This window comes from Lissotriton vulgaris, chromosome 4_1 (genome assembly GCF_964263255.1).
Source record: "Lissotriton vulgaris chromosome 4_1, aLisVul1.2, whole genome shotgun sequence".
NCBI classification, from domain to species: Eukaryota; Metazoa; Chordata; class Amphibia; order Caudata; family Salamandridae; genus Lissotriton; species Lissotriton vulgaris.
The window spans coordinates 1,593,994,632-1,594,007,753 of NC_141691.1; positions in this window are offsets into that span (position 1 = coordinate 1,593,994,632).

Below are 13,122 nucleotides of genomic sequence, written 5' to 3' on the forward strand. Positions count from 1 at the left end.
GGGCAGAATGACAAGCCCAAGTTGAGTGTCTGCTCTTCTTCATTAGAGAGTTTTATGTCTGTCAAATTAATTATTGATGGTGATTCTTGGCTTGTCGTAGGGGTAATGGTCGGTGGCAGCTGTGCATTAGCTGTTATTCTTGATTTTGCACCTTGGCGCCTTTTGCGCCTTTGCCTTTGCCTTTTGCCCTTGGAGGTTTGGCGTAGTTTACCTTGGTTCTTGGGCGGAGGTTGAAGCGCCGGTCCTCCTGAAAAAAACCAAATTCATCAATCACAGTGGGAATCCTTTCTTCCATTTCACCACTAGGACCTTCCTCCGCTGAGGTGACTACATCCGAGCTAGGTACACTGCTCACCCCAGATTGAGCTATCTGCTGTTTCTGGGTAGCACCGCTCATTTTTAACCTCCTCACATTCTCAAACTTCTTGGCAAACGTGTAGATCTGCCCCCGATCATAGTCTTTCTTGTCCCTTATAAATTTTTGTGCCTTCCGTTCTTTAATGGAAGTAGCCAATTTTTTTATGCGTTCCCCCATCTCCTTTTTATAGAGGGTTATTGGCTCTTGTATATATATATATATATATGCACAAAAAGCGCAACTGCAACTCCGGTCTCCCAGAGACAGAAGGCAACACGAATCCCAAAGTCAAGGCAAGTTATTATTTTATTTGGCAATAGCAGCAAACGAAACTGACGCGTTTCGGGCAGTTGCCCTTTTTCACAGTCACACATTACCCATAATGCCTGGTTTTTTAAAAATGCTAGTGCACACCATGTGACTTCAATAGGCATTGAGAAAATACTACTACAGTATTTTTGTGCGTCTCTGAGTACATGGATTACATTTTCATACTCCTCATTTCTCATTTACATATGAATGTAAACATAAATATTTCTGAATAAATTCATTGGTTTGTCGCGAGATTGTATCTGCATAAATGCAAAGATAGGGTCAAGACAGTGTAATATCACTAGTGCAAAGTTAATGTGCAAAATAACGCAAGATGTAAACATTTCACTGGGTGCAAAATAGGCAATTCAGTTATAAAAGTATAAATACTTAAAAACTTCCAATACAAAATTAATTGTTATTTGTAAAAAATTGCCCTATACAAATGTTAAAATATGCAAAATTGTAAACTTCTACACTCTGTGCAAATAACGCAATATAGATACATACAATGTTAAGACCAAATAAATACTATTTACAATCCTGCAGGGACATCTATAAATGATGGCAACCCTATAAGTTCAAACCAAATGATGAGGGACATCTACTAATGATGGCAACCCAGTAATTCTCATTGATTCACAGCCCGTCTGGTAAATCTCTATGTTTTAACTTAAATGTGCTGATAACACCATAGTACATTGTATTAAACTCAAAATGGAAAGTGATGTGATCCATTCTTAATTGAGATAGCCCCCAGTGCAAAAATTATATAATAAAGGGAAGGGAAAAATGACTGGAATCAACAATGAGGGGAGGCGAGAAACTGAACAGAAAACCTACAGAACAAAAGAGCAAACAGGCGGACAGAGATATTAAAGTATAAACCCATCTGCTTGTAATTACCCAAACCAGCTTAAAGAAAATGATATAGATCTTCCGTGGTGTTAAGTCCGTTCGGTGCCTTGGTATCTAGCTCTAATATCATTATTATATGCATATCCATAGGTTATACTGTGGAGATGTGAGAGTTTATGGTCCTCAAGCCACAAAGCGGATCTCTGCATATATTCAAGAACATACCCCCTAGGTCTGGTGAGACTGAGGTTATATGCGAGGACTTATCTTCCTGGTATTTACACCGGTATTTAGAAATTATACTTCCCAACCTAGGGAGGACGGGATTGTAGCAGCTTGGGTTACAACTGGTATTTACACCGTTATTTTAACCTCGCTGCTTACTCCCCACACCTAAAGCATTGTCGCACGCATAGACTTTATGTTGTTTGAAACCCCTGGAACCTATCAAGATTAAAAAGGCAATGGGGCTCCATTGCCTAACCAAAGGGTTCCTCTCTGTCCAAAGATAACTGACTGGAACTTGTAGCGCTGCATTGATTACAATTACATGTAAGAATTAATTTTGCACATCCTTATTGCATAATCACCGTTTTTTATCAGGACATGGCTTTTTAATTATTTATAAATACAACTATTTTGCACATGTTTTTAGCTACGTAATATTTATAGCAATTAACTGTGTATTTAAGAAACGTTTAAAAAATGTATTTGTAGTGTGTTCTGTAAACTACAAAACTCTTCTGTTTCTATCGCAAGCTAACACATGTGCCTGAATTCCTAAATGTATTTAAGCCAATATCCTGTAAGAGCTGTGTCATGTGATCAAGCGCTCGTAGCAGCGCGAAACGCGTCATGACGACTAAAAACACAGAGGAATAAATAATTGTTTGCACTTACTTTTGGGTCCGTGTCCGTAATTGCAGCCTGGATTGTAGAGCGCCGATATCGGATTGCCCTGGAATATATATATATATATATATATATATATATACACACACACCCTTCATTTTACTTACATGCTCATAGACTCACTCACAGACACTCATGTACGCAGTGACAGACCCATTCCGAGACTCATACACCTACTCACAGTCCCACTCTGACACTGACACACCCACTCACAGACTCACCTAGAGACTCTTTTGCCCACTCACAGACCCACTGCCAGACTGATGCCCCCACTCACAGACCCACTCATGCACTCACTTACAAGTGCTCTCAGACACTCATGCACTCGCTGAGAGACTCACTGAGGCACCCACTCACACCCACGAGACACTAATGCACCCACTGACAGACCCATTGAGAGAGTTACTCTGCCATTAACAGACCAATTCAGAGACTTATACACCCAGTCACATACCCACTCATAAGTCTGAGACATCCACTCACAGACCCACACAGACACTGATGTACCCAGTCAAAGACCCACTTAGAGACTCAGACATCCACTCACAGACCATCTTAGACACTGATGCACTCAGTCACAGAACCATTCAGAGACTCATGCACCCAGTCACAGACCCACTCAGACACTGATACACCCACTGGCAGACCGACTTAGAGACTCAGACATATACTCAAAGACCCACTCATACACTGATGCACCCAGTCACAGGTCCATTCAGAGACTGACAACCACTCACAGATACATGTAGGCACTGATGCATCCACTCAGAGAGTCAGACATCCACTCACAGAGCCACTGAGACACTGAAGCAGCACTTTCAGACCCACTGAGAGACTCAGACAACCACTTAGACATCCAGCCAGACACTAATGCAGAGACTGAGACACCAGCTGACAGACCCACTCAGACACTGATCCTCCCACTGACAGCTCACTCATAGGGTGAGGCACCCATCAGACACTTATGCATCCACTGACAGACTGCCTCAGACACTAATTCACCCACTGACAGACCTACTGAGAAACTTAGACACACACTCACAGACCCACTCAGACATAGACACAGCCTCTCACAGAGCCAGTCAGAGACTCAGACACTCGCTGACAGAACAACTCAGAGAGTCATGCACCCAATCAAACACCTACACAGACCCTAATGCACCCAGTCACAGATTCACTCATATTCGTATGCGGCACTTAGAGACATATACAGACACTTATGAACACAGTGACAGACTAATTGATATTGTCACGTAGTGACTGATGCACTCATTCCGACACTGATACCACCAGAGACAGATACTTGCGGATCCACTCAGTGAGCCACAGTGACTGATACACCCACTCAAAGACACACTTATGCACTCAGTCACAGTTACAATACACGCTGAGATAGACACACTGAGAAAGTCATACATAGTTTTAGAGTTATTTAGATAGTCAAGTATGTGGTGTGATGGTTAGAACCAATTTGTCTGCTTTTGTTCTGATTTTTCGCGTCGCATTCGCAATCATCGCAATGTTGTAACGCATATTTTAAAAAAAGTTTATTTATAAATAAAACTGACAACATTTTGGGCACTAGGGTGGCTCTGATAAGAGTCTTTGTGTTGATTGTGTGTATATGACAGCTACATATAAGACCTGATGCACAGTTTCAGGTTGCTTAGAAACACCCTGTTGCCTACATCTGTAAAGCGAACTCCATCACTTCTCTAGATTCCATGCATGTCAAAACACAGGTAGTTGTAGATAGTAGATAGAGCCCATGTTATGGTTTCTGAGAAATGCAGAAACAGTTTTATTGACATGTTTCTTGGCTTTGTCAATTTGTGGACAGAATTGATAAGACCACTTCCATTTTTGCCTTTAGCATATGTTGGAGTATACCAGGACACTGTGAGGGAAAAGAGTCATTAATTCTGCAAAGGTGTTCTTCATTAGGAATTCCAGTCCTACCCCAGGCAATGTGCCTAAGTCCTTTCTACAACAGTGCACAAACATGAGGCTAGGGGGTTGGGAATCCACAATGCTTTTACCCAAAGGCAGCAGATGATGACTGTAACCCTCGCTGGCCACTTATATTGCACTCAGTTCAGACATTTGCTGTTTCTTAATATAGTAAAAACAGGGAGCAGCATTCCTCACTTTCAATAAGACTGCGAAGTAGCCACTAGGCAATGTGAAGTACTCCTAGTTAAACATATAGTACTTCATTTAATGGTGTCTGATGAATGAAAGCAAGAGTTGAACATTGATTACTGGAACCAGGAAGAAACACTTCTAGGCATGCAGTCATTCACACGCTCACTTTCTCTAATCTCTGTAACATGTGTTTAAATGACTGAACTCTCTTACTCTATTTGAAAGGTAGATTTAAAATTGTGGGAGCAAAATGATGAAAAAAGTTGGGGTTTTGCCTAAAAGCCATTGGCTTTTTCATCATGGAAGTACTTTTTATACAGATTTCCTCTATGAAATATTTATACTTGCTTTCCTTATGCAGGGTTTTTTAAACCAAGAACTGCTTTATATGCAAGCTTCTGGCAAGGACTGGTGAGACTATGGAGCAGGAATGACAGACATCAGACTGGTTTGGCAGAACTTCAAAGAGTACTCTGGTAGTATTTGAGATGTTCTGGAAAGTGAGTAATTGGAACAAATCCCACAGAAGCAATGGAACATGGCCTAACAAAAACCCCTAATCATGTAAAATATTGTAAATGGTCATTTTTTCAGGAACCGAAAACTGAGGGTGATAACCTTGGAGATTGGTCCAGAAAACGTGTCTCGGGTATTGTATTGTGTACTTTGCAGAAAGTGTCTGAACTGAATCGATATCAAGGCTTCCCTGTATGTTTAAGTAAATAGAAATTTCAAAACAGAGAATTTGGAATGGCATAAAACTGGCAAATCACATAAATGAATTAATAATGCAGGAGGTTGCAATACTAAAGCTCACAAAGTCATGCACAGTCAAACCTGTTAAGGAAATGCACAAAATAAATATGGAAAGATTAAAAGGTGGAACTTTTTGCCCAAAAGTTATCAGTCCCAAAAATAGCAACCCCGATTGGGGCATGTAAATGTAAACAGTGTTCATGTGTGGCATGATTTTGGGATGTCCGTTTGTGGCCATAATTACCAAGAATATTTAGATAATAGTACCATAACTCTCAACATGTTGAGTCTGTAGAAGGGTAAAGTGAGGTGAGTAGCAGATGATCCCTTACTGTCAATGGAGGCAAACTTTTTGTGTTTAATTTTTTATTAATGAGGGTTCTTAAACTAGCTAGATAAAGCATGGCATATTAGATTCCTCCCGGCAACAGTTGTTTCTTGACAAGGATGATGATCAAGATCGAGTGACTATCAAAGTACATTTCTCATGGTCCAGGTGTAGGATAATGTTCCTGTCTCAAAAGTTAAGAAGCCAAGTGATTATGGAATGGGTTAAAGCACTGGGTGAGTGCCTCAAGACAAGCGATATATGGGCCTGCTCCACCACTGGGTGCTTGAGAAGGCTTCAGATCCACAAAATGAAAATAATGGAAATAATAATGCAGTCAGAGATAAAGAAATGCCAGGTTTCTTAGTGCCATAGTCAGTTGTTCAGTGTATGAAGGAATCACGTAATCTATGTTAGATTAGTTGCTAAGGGTTTCCTTGTTGTAGAGTTGTGACGTTGCAACCCTGAGCATTTCCAATCCATCAGCAACGGAAGATGATATATTAAGATAGATAGAATTTTATTGTGTTGTGTTATTTAAAACCATCACAATATAAATATAAAAATATCAGCAATCTAGCTAAAACAAATAAAACTGTGCAACTGACACTTAATGGCATAATCCGTAGTCAAGGTACTGGCTTTGCTGCAGGTCGCGCTGCTGCTGCGCTGCTTATTTTAAAACTGCCCGTTTTGTATTTGTGTAATTTTAATTTCGTTTTCCCCTGTTTTTAGGCGCTTTGCCTGGGAACATCTTCCTGCCCTCTTACCTGCATTTAAATGAGTTAACGCACCGCCGTTTGGCGGGTCCGGGTCCCGGGGTTGGTTAGGTGGGCGCCATCTTGCCTTGGGCTATTTAGATCTTTCACGAGCGCCATCTTGGAGCGTCGTTACGCTCGGTGTGCTGATCGCCTCGCCTACTTAAGGCGGACTCGTCACCAGTAGCCTGGTCAAGGTACTGGCTTTGCTGCAGGTCGCGCTGCTGCTGCGCTGCTTATTTTAAAACTGCCCGTTTTGTATTTGTGTAATTTTAATTTAGTTTTTCCCCTGTTTTTAGGCGCTTTGCCTGGGAACATCTTCCTGCCCTCTTACCTGCATTTAAATGAGTTAACGCACCGCCGTTTGGCGGGTCCGGGTCCCGGGGTTGGTTAGGTGGGCGCCTTCTTGCCTTGGGCTATTTAGATCTTTCACGAGCGCCATCTTGGAGCGTCTTTACGCTCGGTGTGCTGATCGCCTCGCCTACTTAAAGTCGACCTCTCCCGCGCAGCGGGATCGCGCAGTGGGACGCCGTCGCTTAGCCGGAGTCGTGCCTGAGTCCTGTCCGTCTGCGCCTGTCCGCGCCAAGGACGCGCCGGGCGCGGTGGATTTCTGGTATTTTAATTCTCAGGTTCAGCTGCACGGGATTGCGCTATGATTGTATATTCTGCCGCCACACTGCGGCTCTTAGGACGTTCTGTCCCGAGATGTATACATGCACCTTTACACCCGCTCTGTGGCCCTTATCAGTGCGCCTGTGGCCAGTGGGCAGTGGGCTCTCCGGTTAAGATATGCCAGGAGGCTCTACCGGTCCCCTTGCGTAGCAACCGTCAGGCTCATGCTCTGCGTATCCTGAGCTTTAATGCGAGGTCCCTAGTTCAACACCACCAAGCCGTTAGGGACTTGATGCGAGATGAGGCCCCTGACATCGTGGCTATCACGGAAACGTGGCTGAAGGACAATGATACGGCCATTATTAATCTGGCATTTCCCTCTGATTTCTCGGTCTTCACCCTGAATCGATCGACTAGGGGAGGGGGCATCGCTCTCGCAGTGAGATCTACTCTCTCTTGTTGTTGGTCTGCCCTTAACATCGCAGGCTGCGAGAGTGCTGTCTTTAAAATTTCGGTTAACCCTCAGTTTTGCCTTTCAGGGATGGTAGTTTATCGCCCTCCGGGAAGCGAGGTGGCATTTAGGGCTGCCTTCCCTGATGCTGTTAGTTCGCTGGCGGTGGGGTGTGCCAATTTTTCTATCTTGGGGGACCTTAATTTGCATTTCGAGAATCAGAATATCCCTACGGTGTGCTGTATTCTAGCCGATCTGGAGGCTCTTCAACTCCATCAAATAGTGCGGCATCCCACACATGTAGGCGGCCATACGTTAGATCCGTTCTTTACGAACTTGACAGAGGCCACAGTTACGGCCGTAACTCCGCTCGGCTAGACGGATCACTCTTTAGTGGCCATTGATGTCCCCGTGCCGGGATTTTCTCCTTCTGCTCCAGCAAGGTTGGTCTCCACACGGTATTGGAGTAAATTGAGACTTGAGGACCTACATAGAGCCCTCGCAGCGGCGCCGTTGGGACCTCTGGAGGATGTAGATGCAGGCTACGATCGGTTCTGCTCTTGGATCACTAAGGCACTTGACTCCCTGATTCCCATCTCGACAAGGAAAATTAGTTCCCGGGAGTCAAGCCCTTGGTATGATAGTGCATTACGTGCACTCAAGGGCAGTTGTAGGCGAGCAGAGAGGGAATGGCGGAAGGTGTACGACAGCGGGAAGAAGGTCATCTACCTCGCTGCCGTTAAAACTTACCATCGTGCTATATGCCGGGCCCGGGCAGCTTTCTACGCTGCGGAGTTCGGCAATAGCCCTAATCCATCAAAAACCATCTTCAAAGTGGTAAAGGACCTTGTGGCAAAGCGGGCCTCGGCAACAACAACGAGCTCCACGGCGCATTGTGAGGCCCTTGCCCTGTTCTTTTTAGAAAAAGTTCAGAACATCTACTTAACATTCCCTGACACTAGGCCACCGGCAGGTACTCTATGTAACATCTCTGGAGATTCTCTGCTGCATGTGTTGCCCCCTTTGACATCTGAGGGATTTGACATCTTGGCTCAGCAGGTGAAATCCGGGTCGCCCGCCGATCCGCTCAAGCCAGCCCTTTTTAGAGACCAGCTGTTTATGGGTCGTACTTCTGTACTCTCCCTGATTAACATCTCGCTGGCCTCGGGTACGGTTCCAGCAAGCTGGAAGCGGGCTGTGGTTTCTCCTATTTTAAAGAAACCCTCCTTGGACCCGGAAAAGCCGGAAACCTATCAGCCTATTTCCCTGCTCCCCTGGCCGACCAAAGTCGTGGAGGCCCATGTGAACAAGGTTCTTTCCGACCACCTTACTCGAGCCAACATCCTTGACCCCACCCAGAACGGGTTCCGTGCTGGACACAGCACGGAGACCGCCCTTCTCACCATGGCTGAACATCTTCGCACAGTGATGGATGCAGGACAGACGGCGGCGCTTGTTTTATTAGATCTAAGCGCCGCCTTTGATACTGTCTCTCATCCTATCCTGTTGCACCGCCTGGAGGAGATAGGAGTGGGGGGATCCGCCCTCCAGTGGTTCCGGTCCTTCCTTGATGGTCGCTTCTTCAGCGTTGCGGTGCCACCGTTCCAGTCCAAGTTCCATCCTCTGAAACAGGGAGTGCCGCAGGGATCCTCGCTGAGCCCCACGTTGTTTAATCTATACGTGAGACCGCTAGCTGAGGTTGTCAGGCAGTGGGGTATGACCATGGTGTCATATGCCGATGACACCCAGCTAGCGGTTACGATCAGCGGGGATGCGGACCAGGATGCCCCCAGGTTTCAGAGTGGACTTAGGGCGGTGGCAAGCTGGATGAAGGCCAACTGTCTCCAGCTCAACGCGAAGAAAACCGAGATCATGATCGTCGGTAGAAGGGTGGATCTCTGGGGGGATAGGTGGTGGCCTTCGGAGCTTGGGTCGGCCCCTCTTCCGGTGACGGAATTGAAAAACTTGGGAGTGTGGATGGATCCCACTCTCAGTTTTGTGGGGCACACGAAGAAAACGGCTGCCTGCTGCTTTGGAATCCTCCGGGCTCTGCGTCCAGTCCTGAAGTTCTTCGACCCCCGCACCTGGCAGCTGGTAATACAGGCGACTGTTATATCGCACCTGGATTATGCCAGCTCTCTCCTGGTGGGCGCTAACCTGGCCGAAGTCACCCGCCTTCAGCGCGTGCAGAACGCCGCTGCCAGAGCAATTGTTGGTCTTCCCAGATCCTGCCCTGTTTCCAGTACTTTGAAAGCGTTGCACTGGTTGCCAGTCAGGGCCAGAATTCAATTCAAGGTACTGTGTTTAGCCTTCAAGATTTTAAATGGTACGGCTCCTCAAATACTTATGGACCTCCTGTCCTGGTATGTCCCCACTCGCCATCTGAGATCTTTGGGTCAAGCTCTCACTATCACTCCCAGATACAAGCTGTGCCGTGTTGGTGGTCGTTCCTTCCGGGTCAAAGCAGCCGAACTGTGGAACTCCCTTCCGGTGGAGATTCGGTTGTTGGAGGATCTTTTTTCTTTTCGTAAGGCTATTAAAACTTTCTTATTTTAACCTGGTTCCTTCTTTTTAGCTGTTGTGTTTCTTGTGGCTGTTGCGTGTTACCTTGCCATGCGCCAGGACGCCCCTTAGCTGGGGCAGCTGTGCGCAGTACAAATCCACGTAACATAACATAACATATATGTAGCAGCATTCAACTCTGTAGGGAGCCGGATCCACTAAAGTTCAAGGTGCGATAATGACCACATAAGATTAAAAGAGCCATCAAATAAAGTGAAAATAACAACCTACTCCATACACAGAAGGTTGTGGACTACCACCAGAACTATAAATTGAAAATATTTAGTGGTAAATTATTGTTAGTAAACTGCACCAAGCAAAACGTCTCTGCAGCTTGTCCAATGGCAGGCACATAGTTATAGTATATTAAGTATTCTGCAGAACATGGGAGTAACAGTGGGCCTTTTTAGTAAGAAATGGGTTGGATGCTTTACAGATGGTGTTGTGACCCTGGGCAGTAAGTCTGGCGTTATGAAGCACTTTCTGGGTAATGTGTCTGCAAACAAAGAATGAGACTGCTGTCATCACAATGCGAGTTCACTGTGTAGCTTACGATCTAGAACTGCCCTATGTGATGTTACAAAAAAAGAATCAAAACCCATAGCGTAACCTTGTATTTGCTGGGTAACTTGTGATATTGTATATTATGTAATGTATGGAATTTCAAACATGTCTAATGTTGGGAACTCCAGAGTGCCGACCAGAAAAATGGCTGCACTGCTGTGAGGCTTTTGCTGTCACAGGGTTAAATCTGCATAATCTATCTAAAAAGGTCATCTTGCTGAAGACAAGTTTCCCTCCTTGGGGTCCCTTTGCCCTTTGCCATCTGCTTACTGTGAATACACTGCAAGTCATCCAGTACATGAGTGGTTGCCCGAGAGCCAACATTGAGGCCACGTGGATGCCACGGCTGTCACCTTCTTGATAATGGTGCTCTGAGAGCTTGTGTGGACAACGTACTGCTGAAGTGCTTAGTGGGCGCCTTCAATCCCCTTTGCGTGTCCCAGCACAAGAGGAGGGGGTACTGCCTTGGAGGTAGGCCGGACCACGGTGAGAGTGTTGCGAGTCTGTGCTTTGGACCTGCGGGCACCTTTGGCTAGGAGGCCCCTTTAGAGGAGCGCTACGCAGTGAAGGCTCAATGCACCTGCTGGACCCTGTAAGGCTATGCTAGAGCTCTCTGGCAGCTAGGAGTTTGGGCCGCAGTGCCACACAACATTCGCCTTGCCACCTCTATTACCTGTGGGTGCTCTGTAGATGAAGGATCTGTTCATGCCCCCTCTGGATCAGAGACACTGGATGGGAGATGGGACCCAGATTACTCGACCCCTGGCAAAAGAGAAAACACTACATAAGGCTTGAAGCAGCAGAACAAATGGTCTCATATGCTGAAAACTAAATCAACAACAATGCTGAAACATTGCAGACCATAGAAAAGGTATTGAATGTTATTGCTTCTGAAAACCAAGACCATGAGTTGAAGTCCAGTTGTAATAATAGCCACATACTGGATATCCCGGAATCTGCAAACACAGGCAGGCTGGAAGACTGCGTAGAAAGACTGCTCCAGGCGGTTTGTGGATCTGAAGCCTTCTCACGCTCCTGGTGGTGGAAAAGGCCTATAGATCGCTTGCCTCAAGACCACCACTGGTGTCGTGACAGGAACATTGTTCTACACCTTGCCCATGAGAATTATTCTCTGTCCTTTGATGGTCACTTAATTTCCCTGTTTCCATACTTTACTGTTGCTCTACAAGAGACGGGAAGGCAATTCATCCCAGTCAAGAAACAACTGCTGAAGGATGGGATCCAATATGCTATGCAATAGCTGTCTAGATTGAGGATCCCTTTATAATACAAGCAACACATCTTTTATATCTCTCAACTGGCAGCTGAATTCCTGATGAAACTATCATGTGTCGGACCTCGACTCTGTGACCATTGATGGAGCAAGGTCTCAGAGAAAAGAGACTTGCTCGGAAGCAATCCGCTCGTTTAACTCACTAACAAGTTATTAATAAAGTTGTGTGGAAATTAATACACAATTACATAAACATGTTTGCTAGTGAAGCTTGCGTATGCCTGTACTAACGCAGATAACATTGAAGAAGGACTAATACTGCTTTAAACTGGAAATCTGTTTGCACATGCGTCAACTACATCTACGTAGGATGATGAACTAATGCTTGGAGGGAAATTCTGGTGCATGAGCAGAAGCTACTAACATGGCATCTTCAAGCATTGCATGCATGGCACCTGCCTATCTGAAAATAAAAGCTAGCTTTTTTACAAATGCTAATGCGGGGATAAGTTTGATAAATAAAAAGAGATAGAGTAGAGGTAGGTGGTATACAGTGCAAACACTTTATCTGAGAAATTAACACTTGTCTTTTGACTTTTATCATTAGTGCGTATTTGGGCCTTTCTCGCATAACTGAATGAGCTGAGTGACGCAAAGTCTGCGCATGCCCACTGAATGAAGCCATGAAGGCCATGACAAAGCAATTGAAAGGGAGCCAAGATCGAGTGCTACTTCGTGGGAACAGGATGGTGTAGAGTTCAACCATGAAGAAATCTGTTCATATTAAAGTTATAATTGTATCAACATTGTTACATTTAGCACATGGGAATATAGTTTATGAATAAAAGGTAAGGGGTTGGGTTACAAACAATGGTTTAACTGAATCTTGTGACATGTAAGCATGGACCAATCAAATTTCATATTTTCCCGATATTGAAACATTAATGGGTGGAACATGCTTGACAAGTATTCCTAACAAAGGAATACAAACATTGGAACCAGCAAAGGAATACAAGGAATCAACTAATATCTCGCTCTGTTCATGGAATGTGCACGGCTTTAGGGACATGGGCCAAGACCAAGATGCGGTATCCTTTTTAAACCAACAGCAAATAATTATGCTTCAGGAAACATGGAACATGGGGGCAACCTCAATACCTGGTTTCATTGAACATCATTGCCTGGCAGAAAGACACTCAAATTATGGCCATCCGAAAGGGGGCTTATCAACCTTCAAAACTCAAAAACTGAATTGGAAAACTGAAGAAATAG